At 37.0% G+C, this 15280-nt stretch overlaps 1 pseudogene; it reads left to right on the top strand.

Moving 5' to 3' along the window:
• The first annotated feature begins 7986 nt into the window (after nucleotides 1–7986).
• LOC145071434 (mitochondrial import inner membrane translocase subunit TIM23-1 pseudogene) lies at nucleotides 7987–8487 on the top strand (annotated as a pseudogene).
• The last annotated feature ends 6793 nt before the right edge of the window (nucleotides 8488–15280 follow it).

Raw genomic sequence — 15280 nt, 5'->3', positions numbered from 1 at the left:
ACGGCCGTAAACTCAAAGGGAATATGGTCTCTGGGCCATAAACTCCCCAAAGGAGTTAATATGGCACCCAAACACTTGTTATAGCCTTGAAACAATTCACCACTAGAGTTGTAATAATTCTAAGCACCATTTAGAGCCTTGGTTGAGAGTTTACGGCCAGGAGTTTACTCCCCTGGGCCGTAAACTCCAAAGAACATGGTCATTAGACCATAAACTTCCATTAGGGGCATTGCACTCCTTTGTTGCAACCCATTAGCCTCCTAGCACTTGACCAAAAGTGTTTTCCTCGCGTTTAAATGTTTATACTTGTATAATTAGTGTTTTAATCACTAATTATTTATATACATATGCGTTCATATGAAATATGGATCATTATGTGTGTCTAAGTCTTCGCTTGACGCCAAGCACTTGCCCGATCCTTCCTTACGATAACAGTCCGTTCAATTCCAGTCACTTACTACAGGTGAGTTCATACCCATTAAATAATGTTTTAAACTATTTTTAAATGTTTTATGGGGGGGGATACAAGTAGAATTATGCTAGTTATTATATCAATCACATGCGATTAATAAGTAGAATTATGCTAGTTATTATATCAATCACATGTGATTAATATACAACATTCAAAGGATTTGGCTACTCATTAGCCGTTTTACCAAACGATTTCCTTCAAATGATTTTAATAAACATTTTATATGTTTTAAACTCCTTATTACACTGTATATTTTACTCTGTATATCACATTCCAAACTTATTTACAATTGTGTTTCAAACAAATGTTTCTTTATACTAAACTGTTTTATCAAATTTATGCCTTCAAATTGTTTTATAGATTGACATCAAGTCGATCTTTTCTTAAAATAATATTTATGTTTCAAATGTCTTACAAAACTTAGTTATGCTTTTATATTATTATAAATTGCGTGCCTCTATATGTATAGTTATATAAGAAATATTTAAAAGGCTTAGGAAGGCATATCCACCCAATTTCCTTTTCGCGCTTGAGATGTGGTCTGGTGGGATATCGGGTACTCGTCCGAAGGTCGTTTAAATGTTAGTTATATATCATGTGTACATATATAGTCATAAAAGGTCCTTCCAGTTCATCCCATGCCCTTGGGTAGCAAGGGTATACACCCATGACCATACGTACCAGATAGATTACTAGTAAACTACCATATGGGTAGTTTAGGAAGATACTAGAACAATTACTAGAACGTGATATCATACAATGAGTCAGTTCATTCATGAGTCAATACTTTCTAGAACAGTACAGTACATTACATATACAACTATACCAGGAAGAGAACATATACAACTATACTAGAATGATTACATTACTATACTTGCTAGGTAGAGAGCACGTACATTACAGCTAGAACAGTTCATTACATTACATATACAAGAATACGTTAATAATAGTGATTTAAATCGGAGCATGACTTAAATGTCATGGCCCGAGTTGTAGCCAGAGTCTCTTGAAGGGAGAGCGTGAGTTTGCGTATGGATCTATAATGGATTGACTATCCTACACCTTGCTGCTAGCTACAGTGGGACCTGCAGGTCTGCGGGTGCCAAACGTCATACCTTATTTTCGACTATACGTTGTCGTTGTAACCAGTCTATAGTATGAGTTTGTGTATAGATCTATACTGGATTGACTATCCTACACCTTGCTGCTAGCTACAGTGGGACCTGCAGGACTGCGGGTGCCAAATGTCATTCCTTATTATGACCATTCTTATGTCATTGTTACCAGTTGATAGTATGGTACAATTTATCGCATAATGCCTTAATATAAATCCGGTTTAAGGTAGTTAGTACGGCAGTAGTTCTTATAGCACTACACCATAGTACTATTTCTTTTTCCCATTACATTCACCTCGTGAAGATTCACACGACGCACGAAAATGTAGAAACTATATTTTTGGATAATGATAGTTATACTTGGGAAAATACATACTCTTACAAGAGACACACATTCAGAGCAGTTAGGTCTTGGTAGAAGACTACATTCAGAACAGTTAGGTCTTGGTAGAAGACACCTTCATATACTAGTAGGAATCATAGGGATTTCTAGGGTTTTTCAAACACTTACAGTTCATATACACTTTCGATTCTTACAATACATATACTTACAAATTCTTACATACAAATTAAGACACTAAATACTTATGATCTCACCAGCTTCAAAGCTGATACTCGCTTTCAAAATTACTTGTATCCTCAGGTCATCATAGACAGGTACCGATGCAAGGAGAAAGGAAGATGGAGCTTGTTCAAGACTTATCTTTCATTTTGATTTATGATTTAGTGTTTATCAAAATTTGACAGAACACATGTGTATAATAATTATATTATTAATGCAATGGATGATGTTGTTGCTTGTTTACCACTTTACATTGTTGTGATATTATACATGACGTCCTCCGCCCCAAAACGTTTCCGCCGTTCTTGGTTTTGGGGTGTGACAGATTGGTATCAGAGCATTGTTTATAGTGAATTAAGTATATCAACCCATAAAAGATATACTAACTATAAATACATAAGGGATTAAAAATACTCTGACCAAGAGTTAATACTTTAAATAGTAAAATATTTAAGTAAGTATACGTGCTGCATTCATACTAAAATCAGTGTCACTAGGACAGTACAAAAGAATTACGATTGTTGGGCAACACAAGTGGGCTTAGAGACATATGGTCAAAACTGGGAAGATATAGCCTGATCACCTATATTATCCGAGGATTGACTAGCATGTGCCTAAGTCTAAGTGTGTGGTTGCAACAATGCTAAAATCTTACCAACCCTACCACAATGAGAACAATAGAACATAACATTAAAAATTAAAATACTATAGGAGTATTTGGTGTTACTATAAGTACTTTATACTTGAGAACTAAAATGGGATCTTCATTACTAAGTTGATAGTTGCTAAGTGGATACACTAAGGCTATATGTAATTAGGATGTTATAGACTTAGAATCTGTGAAAATTTTACTTTACCCCTATTCTGTGTGAATTTGGAGTTAAGATCACTTATTCGAAGGTCTATCCTGTTTAGATTACACATAGCTGGTATGCACTTCACAAATAGCGATGTAACTAATGAAGGTTTTCTAAATAATTATCTAGATGGTTCGTCTAATAATTATTCTCTTACCCTAAATTCTCGCATAGAAAACATAGCTGGACTCCATCCCCTCGGCAACCAGTATCTTCTGAACGAAGTCATAGCTGGTTGGTTTGGAGAAGAACCAGAGAATGATCATCCTATCCCCTTGAATGATCACCATGAAGAAGACCTTTCGTATGATGCTAACTCCGAACCAGAGGTTGAGAACCTACCCCGAGCAGCTCCCGTTCCAATTCCTAACCCTCGTCCGACTTTTCATGGCCCGACCCCTGAGTGAGTGGGATGCTTGGAAACAAGGAGCCAAGGACAAGATCAGTCTATGCCATTTGATGGCGACTGAAGCTTTTACGACTTGAGCAATGGGGGCTCAGCAGATAGAGTCTTGCCAATCTCGGTCCGCAGAGTGGCCCGAAATGAGATTCAAGGCAGGACAACCCTACATCCGATTACCGAAGTTGTCACCAATGCGAGAATGCATACCCTCCGCACCATTCGTCTAGAAGATCCTTGCGAGAGATCAGAGAGAAACCATGAAACCCTGCTGCAAGCACTGGCTGAATCACGAGCCGAAGTCATAAGAGCTCCGAGTACGCAAGAGGATGTACGAAAGACACCTACTTGACATGGAACGTCAATTGGCTGAACTAAGAGTTCACCAGAGGGATGACCGTCACCAGTAGTAGACACTTTACTTTATTTCTTTATTAAAAAGGAATCGTGTTTTCTGTCTATGCCCGAAGTGGCATTTTCTATGAAATTACCTTGTACTGTAAGTACTTTAGGTTAGGTCCTTATGCTGTCAGGAACTATCTTCTCGGGATATGATGTAAGACCTTTACGAGGTCATTTTCCCGAATCTTTACGTCGTGAATATCCAAGATATTGACAGCCGGCTAACTTCTGTGTCATTCTTCATTCAAGTACTTTCATTGGAGTCTATCTGAATAATGCTTTAGTCAAGTCATTTGACTATAGTAATTTAGCTCCGGAGACATTTCCAAGTCTCTTTCGATGGTTGGATCCTGTTATTCACCAACCCACGATACCTTGACTTGAACAACAAACGTCTTGAGACCATTCTACGAACATACTTCCATTCCGTACTAGGACTGCATCATAGGGATGTAGGTCAAACCTTCGCGAACATACTTTCATTCTGTACTAGGACTGCATCATAGGGATGTAGGTCAAACTTTCAAGAACATAGTCGTACTCTATACATGAACAATCTAAGTACATCAGGGTCAACCAGAATCACTCACAAATCCTTATCTTTCGTGTTACAGAATCATGTCGTCATCAAGAAATGATCAGCCGAGCAACGAAACCCCCATCCTCCATATCGACACCGCTACCTTTCAAACAGCAGTTACAGCTGCCGTAGTGGCTGCCGTAACCGCGGTCCTTGCGCACCATAGCGCTATCAGCACAGTCAATGTTGTTGATGGGAATGGAGTTTCCAATCGTGGTATCCACCCAGGAAGTCGCCAAACAGTAACAGTCATAGGCTCGCAAAGCCAAAAAGCAGAGAACAAGAAACGAAAGCGTCAAGCCCGGAAAGAACGCAAGAGATCCCAAAATCTGGCTATACAACAGCAGCAAGTGGAAACCCCTGCCGTTCCCGTACCGCGCAAGCCATACGAGGGAAAACTCCCGAAGTGTGATAAGTGTAGTTTCCATCATCATGGGACTTGCCATGTGATGCAATGTTGCAATTGCCTAAATATAGGGCACCATGCTCGTAGCTGTGGAGCACCAGCACGACCCATCACTCAAGTCCTTTTCGTCGGGACTAACCCTGCACACAATGTTAGTTATAACGCCGAACGATTTAAGAAGCAATTTTCAAAGTGGAGTAACGAGAAAGGCACTCGTGTCCACATAACATTGGCGAAACACCGAAATCCCGTCACCAAAGCTAGTACTAGCCAGTCATTCCACCAATGCGGGGAGGTAGGGCACTTCAAGAAAGATTGCCCGATAACAAAGAACTTGGGTGTTGATAGGAAGATTCTCAGGATCACAGGTGCAGGAGAGCCTACGCTAAAACCCTCGTTATTATAACCTAGGCGTGTTGTTGTAACAGACTTATAAACTATCCAGAACTAGTGCAACTAGAGTCTTACCTTTTGCGAGATCTTGTCTGTTTAGGGATTCTCGTGCTGCGTATACTTGTCTTTTGTAGTATATCTGATTCGCAGCAATAGTCTTGTGGTAAATATGAAGTACTGTAACTCTGTTCATGGTTGCATGGTTGTGTTTTGTCTGTAATCGTCTTATGTTCGAATCTAATGTCTTTAAGTTTCAGTATGATTCCGACATTATCATACGACTCGATTCAATTTGTTCTTCATGAAAACAGCTTCATACGTACATCTCTTTCTTCTAGATCACTTTTCCAGCGAAGCCGTCATATCAGAACACGGAATTACTCATGCTAGGAGTACCTCTTAGTTATTTTCTTTCCGAAGAAATCCCCGAAGTACCACTCGTATAGTGCGTCAAGTTTAATCCAAGGATTCATGCGATTGATCTATCACTAAGGAAGGTATACATAAGAGTGATATATAATCAAGCTTCTACAGGTTTAGAATTGATGATTCCACTTTAACTTCTTTTTCCCCCGATGGGATGTGAGCTTAAAGAAGAATCAGTTATTCGACTTCCTTTTCAATCTTAATTATATGCGACTCGTATACCCGAAGTTGTGATTGTGAAACCATGTATGAATTCTAATATGAACTTCAGGACGGAGAACTGCTTAAGCCTACGAGTAATCACATCGTCATGTGAACAAACTTAGAACCCAGTATGACTCCCGTAAATAGATCACCCTATAGTTTAAACACCTACGGAGATACAAGAACAGTACAGACAACTTAACGAACTACACAGAAAGAGAATTAGAAGACTAGGCTTCTCACCCTAGAGACAACGACTCCTAGCATTCTCAGCCTGTTAACGTGTGACTTCATCTCCAAGACATGTGCACACACAAACCTTCATTATAGTGTTTGCTTGCCAATAGGGTATGAGTGACCTTGAACTTTTCAAGTCTTCTAAACAAGTGGGTTAGAGAGAATTATTGGAGGAGGTGGACGAAGTGCAATATGATTTCTAGGAACATCATCTTCATGAGGAAAGCTTCTTCCAAAAGATTCGGGAAGACCATAGTTGTCAGAACTAGAGATCTACATGGAGAAATTCAAGTTAATTGATTTAAGTCCTTAATATAACACCCAAAATGAAATATTAAGGCTAGGACCCAACACAATATTCTAGAATTTGGAAGAAGGACGCCATAATCTAATTGCAAAATATTTGAAGGTAGGTAAATGACGATTTACCAATTTCCACCATGAAAAAAGAAAATGAATTTTAGGTTTTAAATGAATTGGAATTCCTAGATTCTTTTAGATTCATTGAACTTTTCATTGGCATGCTTAATCTCGATTATTCCCTCTCAAGTTTGTGAGTGGGATGCTGAGGATCACAAACAAGGTGTAAATAACCATAAAAATTAGCTTTGGTACATTTAATGTTACAAATCACCCAATCAATGTGTCGGTTAACCACACACGCTCCATTGATCGATGATTAACACCAAACTACCATTTGCCACACATTGTCAGTCCAAAATAAGTGTGTCGGTTAACCACACACGTTCCACTAACGACTTAACAAGGTGCAAAGTTCAAGTTCATGGGTTAGCACTAAATTCACATTTTTCCTAAAGTAACTTAGATTGGGAATTTATAAAAGTTTAGTTACTTTATATTTTTTAATGAGGATTTAAATGTCCTGTCAATCCCGTTCGGCTAACGACTCTCCACCAGTCAAGGAGGCGGTGGCTGAGAGTGGACACCCATTAAACCACCATTTTATAGGCAGTAACCTTATACCCCCTTATAGACCGACTTCGTGAATGAGGCCTACTAACGGTAAGACTGACTTTTAACTTATACATATATAATATATTAATCTGTTAACTTTATATAGTATAAGGGTGTATTTTAAACTTTTAAAATACTTGATGGTTTAATTAATAAATTATACTCTTAATTTAATTAAACTAAAACAATGTTATTATTATGGTTTTGATAATACTCTTTTAATTAAACATTTAATTAACTATTAATAAAGTCCATAAGAGTTAATTGAACTTATTCAAAAAATATCAAGATGCTAAATCATATCAAGAAAACTTTTCAAATTCCTAGGGTTTCTATGAATTCAATGTTTCTTAATTGAGACTTTTCAACTTTTAAAACATGAGGGCAAGTTTTGTAATTCTTGAAAACTTTTGAACTCCATAACTTGAGGACACTACTAGAAAACAGCCCTTTAATGACGTGCAAACAATGACACTCGCTGATAGAGGACGCGCATTTGTGCGTGCCCTAAAAAATAATGTCGGTTTTGCAAAATTTCAAGCATAGAGAACACACATTTGTGCGTGCCCTAAAATTAGTGTCCAACAAAAAAAATTAAAAACACGGAGGGCACCTATCATAAAAAAGTGTGTCGTGTAAATGTGTCGCTTTATATTTTTTTTTAAGAAGGCGCGGTCTCTGATTTTTAATAGCCCATGGGGGGAAATGAAATACCAAAAAATTAAACACCCCGCCTCTAAAATCCTCTACCAAAAAACCGTAATAATCCTTTAAGCAGTTCATCTTCCTCTACCTCTACACTCAATCTCTCTCTCTCTCTATCTGTCTCTCTCTCTTTCTCTCTCTCTCTCTCTCTCTCTATATATATATATATATATATATATATATATATATATATATATATCTGTCTCTCTCTCTCCTTTGGAATAATATTCTTGAAAGATCGAAACCCTAATCGTAGCCCTAACTACGACATGTCTTACCAACCGTGATCTTCAAATCAAAACGAAAGTGACGACCTCCACGACAATCGCGACTATACAACCCTTACCAAGACCTTATAGAGTCCCCGCACAAACCCTGTATAAAGTTCCCACATCTCCTGAATACCTCTTTCAAGAGGAATCCATCGCTCAACGGTGTTCATGGGGCGAAAACCTGACATACTACACCGGCATCGGTTACCTCAGCGACACAGTAGTTGGCTCCAGGAAATGTTTAGTAGAGGGCATGAAGGCTTCTCAGGGTAGAGACACCATGAAACTTAGTGTTAATTGGAATGAAATGCGTGGTGGCTAGATTAGCGACTGGAGCGTGGTGGCTAGATTAGCGACTGGAGTGCTTTACAAGACGGCGGCGGGCCCTAGGTCGGCGGCTGTTTCTGTAGCTATTTGTGGAATGGCGGTGGGATTAGCCATGATGGGGAAGCAGATTTTGAAGAGATAAGTACCAATCTGAGCTCGATCTCTATTCAATTTCATCTTACTACAAGTTTTGGTCTTTTGAGATCTCCAAAGGTGATTCATCTGTAGTCTTTTCCAATATTTTAGTATTTTACAATATTTTAGATGATTGACATAATTTGGCATGGAATGAAATGTGTGATTGTTTCTCTTCAGGAAGCAGCAAGTTATTGGCCAATTAAAATGATGAGAAATGTGTTGTATTTCAAAATTCCATTCTCGCCCTCGGGAGTATATAATCGGATGCATCAATTGAAAACTGGAGGTGGGAAGATTTTAGTTTCTTGTTCTAAATCTTTAGTCAGTTGGGGTGACCTGCCTGGGAAGGGTATGTTGGGTAAGTGTTTTTGTGAGAATGGTGATGTGACCATTTTGCCCTTATTTGAGCATTGGATGTTTAGTTTTTCTTCTTTGGACAATTGATTCCTGAATGTGGTTTAGTTTATTACTAATTATTATTATGAAGAAACTGTTTCAAAACTTAATTTGACACGGGCACTTGGAATTTGTGTTGGATGTCTCAACAAAACTTTTTACCGGTTCAATTCCACGTGCCCCCATGGTATTCTTTGACTCTACTCCAGTTGGACGAATTCTGACAAGAGTAAGAGTTCTTTGGTAACTAAATTCAATTAATTAGTTTGTACCCTTTTGGTAACATATTTACTATCTCCTGTCAGGCCTCATCTGATATGAGTGTAATTGATTTTGACATACCGTTTGCGTTTGTGTATTCAATTGCTATTGGTATTGAATTACTTGCTATGATTTTCATTTTGGCCTCAGTGACATGGCAAGTTCTCATTGTAGCCATCTTTGGTATCGTGGCTTCAAAATACATTTAGGTGAATACACATGCTATAGGAGCTTTTACTTGGACACTTTAATTATATGTTACTTAGACACTTTAATTATATGGATTCTAGTGCTTTCAATGCACATGCTATAGGAGTTGTTGCGGATGTTGCAGGTGCTGGTCTAAATGTCCATCTTTCAACAGTTCTTTCTGCTTTGCTCTCTGCCATGGGAAATAATGAGAAATAAATGTTTTATCAGACAACTAGACATGTGGCAGAAATCCAGAGCAAAGAACAACAAAATGGAAATGGAAAAGACTTTGAACCAATTGAGTTTAATGAGAACTCGGGAGAGGAAGATTATCTAATTGTTTGTTTTAATAAATATATGCAAGCTTATTGATTTTTCATACATTCTCATTGTCATTTATTTCTATTATTACAACATTATACTTTAGATCTTTTTTCTTAAAAAATCAAATCTATTTATAAGCATTATCATGCATTCTACTTCCACATTCTATTATTACAACATTATACTTTAATTATTTCATCATTTTGCACCTACCTCGAAGTTGTGGTATATTGTATTAGAAATGCTTAAACCTGATTTTCACAAAAGGAAATGTAGTACCCTTGATTGATGCTTTTCTTTGTTTCATTTTTCACTCTCTTATCTATTTTATAATTCTTATTTCTTGGGTGGTGCTGATGTAGATATTTTCCTTATCTCTCTCTCAGGTTTCTAATAATAATAGTTGATGAACTTCTAGTCTTTAGCCTAAATAGAAAGGATTTAACCTAGATAGCGAAACTATTCATCTGAATGTAGCACATGATATACACCAAAATCGTCTTCTACAGATTGTCAAATAATATAGCCATCAAATATTCTTATATTTATTCTTTCAACTTCTCAACCCAAGATATATAGTTTGATTTCAAGTCAATTAAAGAAATATGATACCAGAGAATCGATTTGATAATATGAAAAATTTGATTTTGGATTAAAGATAAAAGAAATCGATTCATGAGAGTGATAGCAACAATAACCTCAGACGATAACGGTCATTGATTGTTGAACAGATAGAAGTGTTATCTCCAAAGCAGGTGACCCACTAAGTTAAAAGAAAAGCAGATCGGGTGGATTGTGAACAGTAAATGACCAATTCTTATGGGCCAAAACAAACAAAACAGATCAATCGATGTAATAAATTGATTTTGGATTGAACGAATATGGAATTGAATAAATGGACTAAATCACGAGAAACAGATCCATCGACATCAAACGAAAGATCAAATCAAATAAAAAAATATGAACAGAAAAACGAATTGGATTGAAATAACACCACATGAATAGTAGAAAATACCATAAATCTTCATGAACAATTTTTTGAACAAGAATTTTGATTCCATACGGCCAAAACACCAATAATCTTTAATATATGTGCAGAAATTCATCAAATCAAGAACCGATACTTCAAAAATCAATAGATCTTCAAAGACCCGCTCTGATACCACTTGTTGGGATTCAAACCCTAATTGTGATTTGATGAACAAGATGCGGAAAATAAGAACAAACACAAATAAAGAAGATATGTCGAATGATCACTCGATTTATTCAAATATGAGGAATAAATTACACTTTCAGCATAGACTAAAGAATCTAACACTACATAAGAAACCTCACAACGTGGCGGCTACATTTTGCCTTACTCTTAACCCTAATAATGAATGATACATGACTATTTATAGGGAAAAGACAAGTCTTGGGCTTTTTAACCTACACTTCATCAAAGGGCCCATTGCCATCATCCATGGAGTGCTTTGAAACCCTACAGATCTAAGGGAAGTGGCCTATATTCTTGGATTAACAATTTTAAGGGATAGAATGAACCGTTTTGTTGGACTTAGTCAGATTACATACTTGGAAAAAATACTGAAGCATTTCAATATGGAGAACTCCAAGAAAGGGGATTTTTCTATTAAATGTACTGTCAAAGTGAGTAAGACTCAAAGTCCTAGTACTGAGGAAGAGATAGATGACATGAGTTGAGTCCCATATACTTCGACTATGGGATCAATCAAGTATGCTATGACATGTACTCACTCTCATGTGGCTTATTCTTTAAGCATGGCCAATCGCTTTCAGGGAAATCCAGACAAAGTCCATTGGACAGTAGTCATGAATATTCTCCATTATTTGTGAAGAACAAAAGACATGTTTCTAGTTCTTGGATGCAATTATATGTTGAGAGTGAGTGGTTATAGTGACACCATCTTTCAATCTGGCTGTTTGTTCTTGTTGAATGGTGGAACGATGTCACACCCCTAAACCAGACGGCGGAAACATCCGGGGGTGGAGGACTTCATTTTTAGTATCACAACACATGCATCATAGTAATCAAAGTCCAAAAAACCATTGCATTTAAAAGTAATCGTATTTACATGTGTTCAATCACTGTATATTGACACCAAAATAGATATAGCAAAATACAGAAGACGCGACTTAAAATGGCTCCATCTTCTCAAAAAGTTCAGGGAGTATGTATTTATTGTTTCCCTGAGAATACAAGTAATTTGAAAAGAAAGTATCAACATAAAGTTGAGTGAGTGCACAAGTATTTATGTTTGAATGAATCTTATCTGCTTCTTGAATATGTAAACCGTTCCAGAAAATCCTATATTTTCTATGGTATATGAAAAGTAGTTTTAATCTCATAAAACCATTCTGTTTGTAAATCAATTTTTGTATTTGTATTCCTTTATGTAAGACTTGTAATTGTGAGAGTGCCCGGTTCCACCAGTTGTTATTGTAAACTGTAATGTAATACTGTAAATTGTACACTACTAGAAAAACAGCCTTTCACGACGTGCAATTTATTATATGCGTCGATTTATGATACACAAAAATATGTGACCTAAAAATAATGTCATCTCTCTATAAATTTTAAGGATTTAGGACGCGCATTTTTGCGTGCCATTAAATTAGTGTCTAAAAAAAATACGGAGGGCGCCTAGAATAAAATGTGTGTCGTCTGAAGATGTCGCTTTATGAATTTTAATGGAAACGCGCGTTCCATCAGTTAATAGCTGGGGGGGAATGAAATCCTAAAAAATTAAAAAGCCCGCCTCCCTTTTTCTTCCTTTCCCTCTTTCCCTAATTATCAACACTCTTTCCTTCCCCCTCCCGACATTGGACATTGACTGTCGCCTACTTCTTCCCTTGCACTTCGACCATCGTTACTTGCCATTCTCGGTCGTCGACGTCGATCAAGCTAAGCACGCCACCAGCCGACAACCTTCACTCTCTCCTTCTCCTTTTCTCTGTAAACCCTAATCCTCCTCCACCACTACCGAATATACCTCAACTCACCTCTGACCTCGGATCATTTCTTTCCGATCGCTTCTAATGAACGTATTTTGTGTTTAATTTGGGAGCAAATCGCGATTTTGTGCACCGGAAGACTAGATGACAGGTTCAACATGGCGGCGTCGCTTGTCTCGCTTGCGAGAGACAATGATCGGTCGCTTCTAATCTCTTTGATCCAAGTTCTATTTAGGCTCCATCTGGAGGAAGTATCTTCGTATGCGACCTTCTAATCTCTTTCATCTTTTTTTTCATCTCAACGTGTTTCTCGGAAGCATCATAACTGGAACCGCGCTTCAGCAACTAAAAGAGTTCTTGGATCAGTCGCCATCCTGGAGAAAAACTTTCAATTTATATGCCAATCAAAATTCTTCTTCATTTCGATCGAATCAGATAACGTCTTCGTCGCCTGACTTCAATTCGAGTTTATCAGAAAGGGCGTTCGCTGCCGCTGGAGCCGCTTTTCTATCTGCAGTTATAGTAAATCCTCTTGATGTCGCAAAGGTACTCTTCTTCCAAGATTATTTTCCTTACACATGTTAGTTCCAATTTCATTCTCGACCTCTACAATACTCTGGTCGTGGATCTCGATGCCAATTGTATTGGTTTCCCTGATTTGATCGGGAGAATTGATTGGCTTCATGTATTGCCTCATTATGTTGACTAGATTGCAAGCTCAGGCTGCTGGTGTTCCATATCAGAATCTCCATTCCAAATGTCGCTTTGAACCAAACACAGGTTCAATTTTCGAAGTCGTTGTCTTTCCAAATCGAATCCAAAGGTTCAATTTCCTGAACTCATCGTCACTCTTTTTCTATTGCTACATGAAATTACAGATTTTTGTTCTAAAATGTTGTAATGTTGGGGAGGCAACTGTTTCTAGCTTGGGCTGGATGGCATAGAACCTTCTATAAATATTTCAAGTATAATTATCACATGTTATCTTATTCTTAACTAAAATGTTTTCTAGTGAACAACCAGGTAAAAAGTAGATTTATTTATTTTAATTTATTACATTGAAAATGCTTCCAAACTTGAGTCAGTATCATTGCAACAGGGCATCTGCATCAGAAAGTTCTTGCTGCATTTAAAGAATCTATGAGGCGGCGAACAGTATTTTCAGAAATTCATCTGGTTTGTCTATGAATATAGCTTTTTATGTATAAATTATGGCTCTCCATGTTATTAGTATGTTTTTTTTCTCAATTTGCAGAGTAGTTCACCAATGGTTGTGCTTTTTTCTGGTGGATTAGATTCTATGATACTTGCAGCTCTATTGGATCAGTGCCTAGATTCAAAATATAGGTGTGATTAGTTTTCTGTTCACTATGAAAAGAACTGTTCTTTTTATTAACCATGCTTAATATATTATGATACCTCTTTTGGCAGTTGAAATTGATATGTTGAATGTAAGTTTTGATGGTGAATTAGCTCCTGGTAGAATCTTTGTAATGGTTGGTGTGAAAGAGCTGAGAAAAATCACCCCTTTGAGAAGATAACTGGCATTTTGACTTTTTTTATTAGCCTCTGACTTTGACTTTATTGTAGTTCTTTCATAATACAAACAAATTTTGAATGCAGATGGAATCTAGTAGAAATAGATGCAGAATTTTCGAAATTGACCATGGAGACAAAACGTGTCTTGTCACTTATTTATCCTTCAAATACATACATGGTACATTGATCTGTTAATTGCACATTTTCTTTTTAAAGTTTAATGTTATTAAAAGGTTTCATGAAAGTCTTTTAACTTATTTTTGGTGTTACAGGACCTTAATATTGTGATTGCCTTGTGGTTGGCAGCTGGTGGTGATGGGTGTGTGAGTGAAGAAATAAATGGAAATAATAATTCAAAGGTTAAATACAACTCTGATTCTAGGATCCTATTGGTTGGTTCTGGTGCAGATGAGTAGTGTGGTGGATATGGACGCCATAGAACCAAGTTCAGAGAAAGCAGGTTACTTTCTATTAATCAATATTATCTCATACTGTAAAAGAAGCAAGATAAAATAGTGAAGTAAGTTTTGATGATTATTTGTTGATGTGTTTAGTTGGGGTGGTCTAAATGAGGAATTGAAGTTAGATATACCGAGAATATGGAAGAGAAACCTAGGTAGAGATGATAGATGCATCGCTGATAATGGAAAAGAGGTACCACTTGCTTCTTTGTTAAGTCATTCAGTTCTTTATGTGTTAAGTCCAGAAAGAAACACATTACATTACACATTTATTTGGATTGAATTTGAATGGACATGTGTGGTTTGGTCACTTCAGGCTAGGTTTCCTTTTCTGGATGAAAATGTAATAAGGATACTGCTTGATATTCTACCATGGGAGATTGCAGACCTTGGCCAACCAAGTGGAGTGGGTGATAAGAAGATCTTGAGAGAGGTATAATAAGTGTTTTCTTTTGTTTTTCCCATTTAATTAGATTTTATGGAATCTAAAATGTGTGTATTTTCATTTCAAAATGCAAATATGGAGTCTATATGTGTTATATTTTCATTAAACCATTAACTAACTTGTTTGTTTGTTTTGTTTCTTAAAGGTTGCAAGAATGCTTCATTTGAATACAACAGCTGTTCTACCTAAAAGAGCTATTCAGGTAGGTTGTGTTTGAC

This window comes from Lactuca serriola, chromosome 8 (assembly GCF_051521515.1).
Source record: "Lactuca serriola cultivar US96UC23 chromosome 8, Lser_US96UC23_V15, whole genome shotgun sequence".
Classification (NCBI taxonomy): Eukaryota; Viridiplantae; Streptophyta; class Magnoliopsida; order Asterales; family Asteraceae; genus Lactuca; species Lactuca serriola.
Note: the sequence above shows the minus strand (reverse complement) of the source record. Positions and strands in the feature narration are given on the sequence as shown.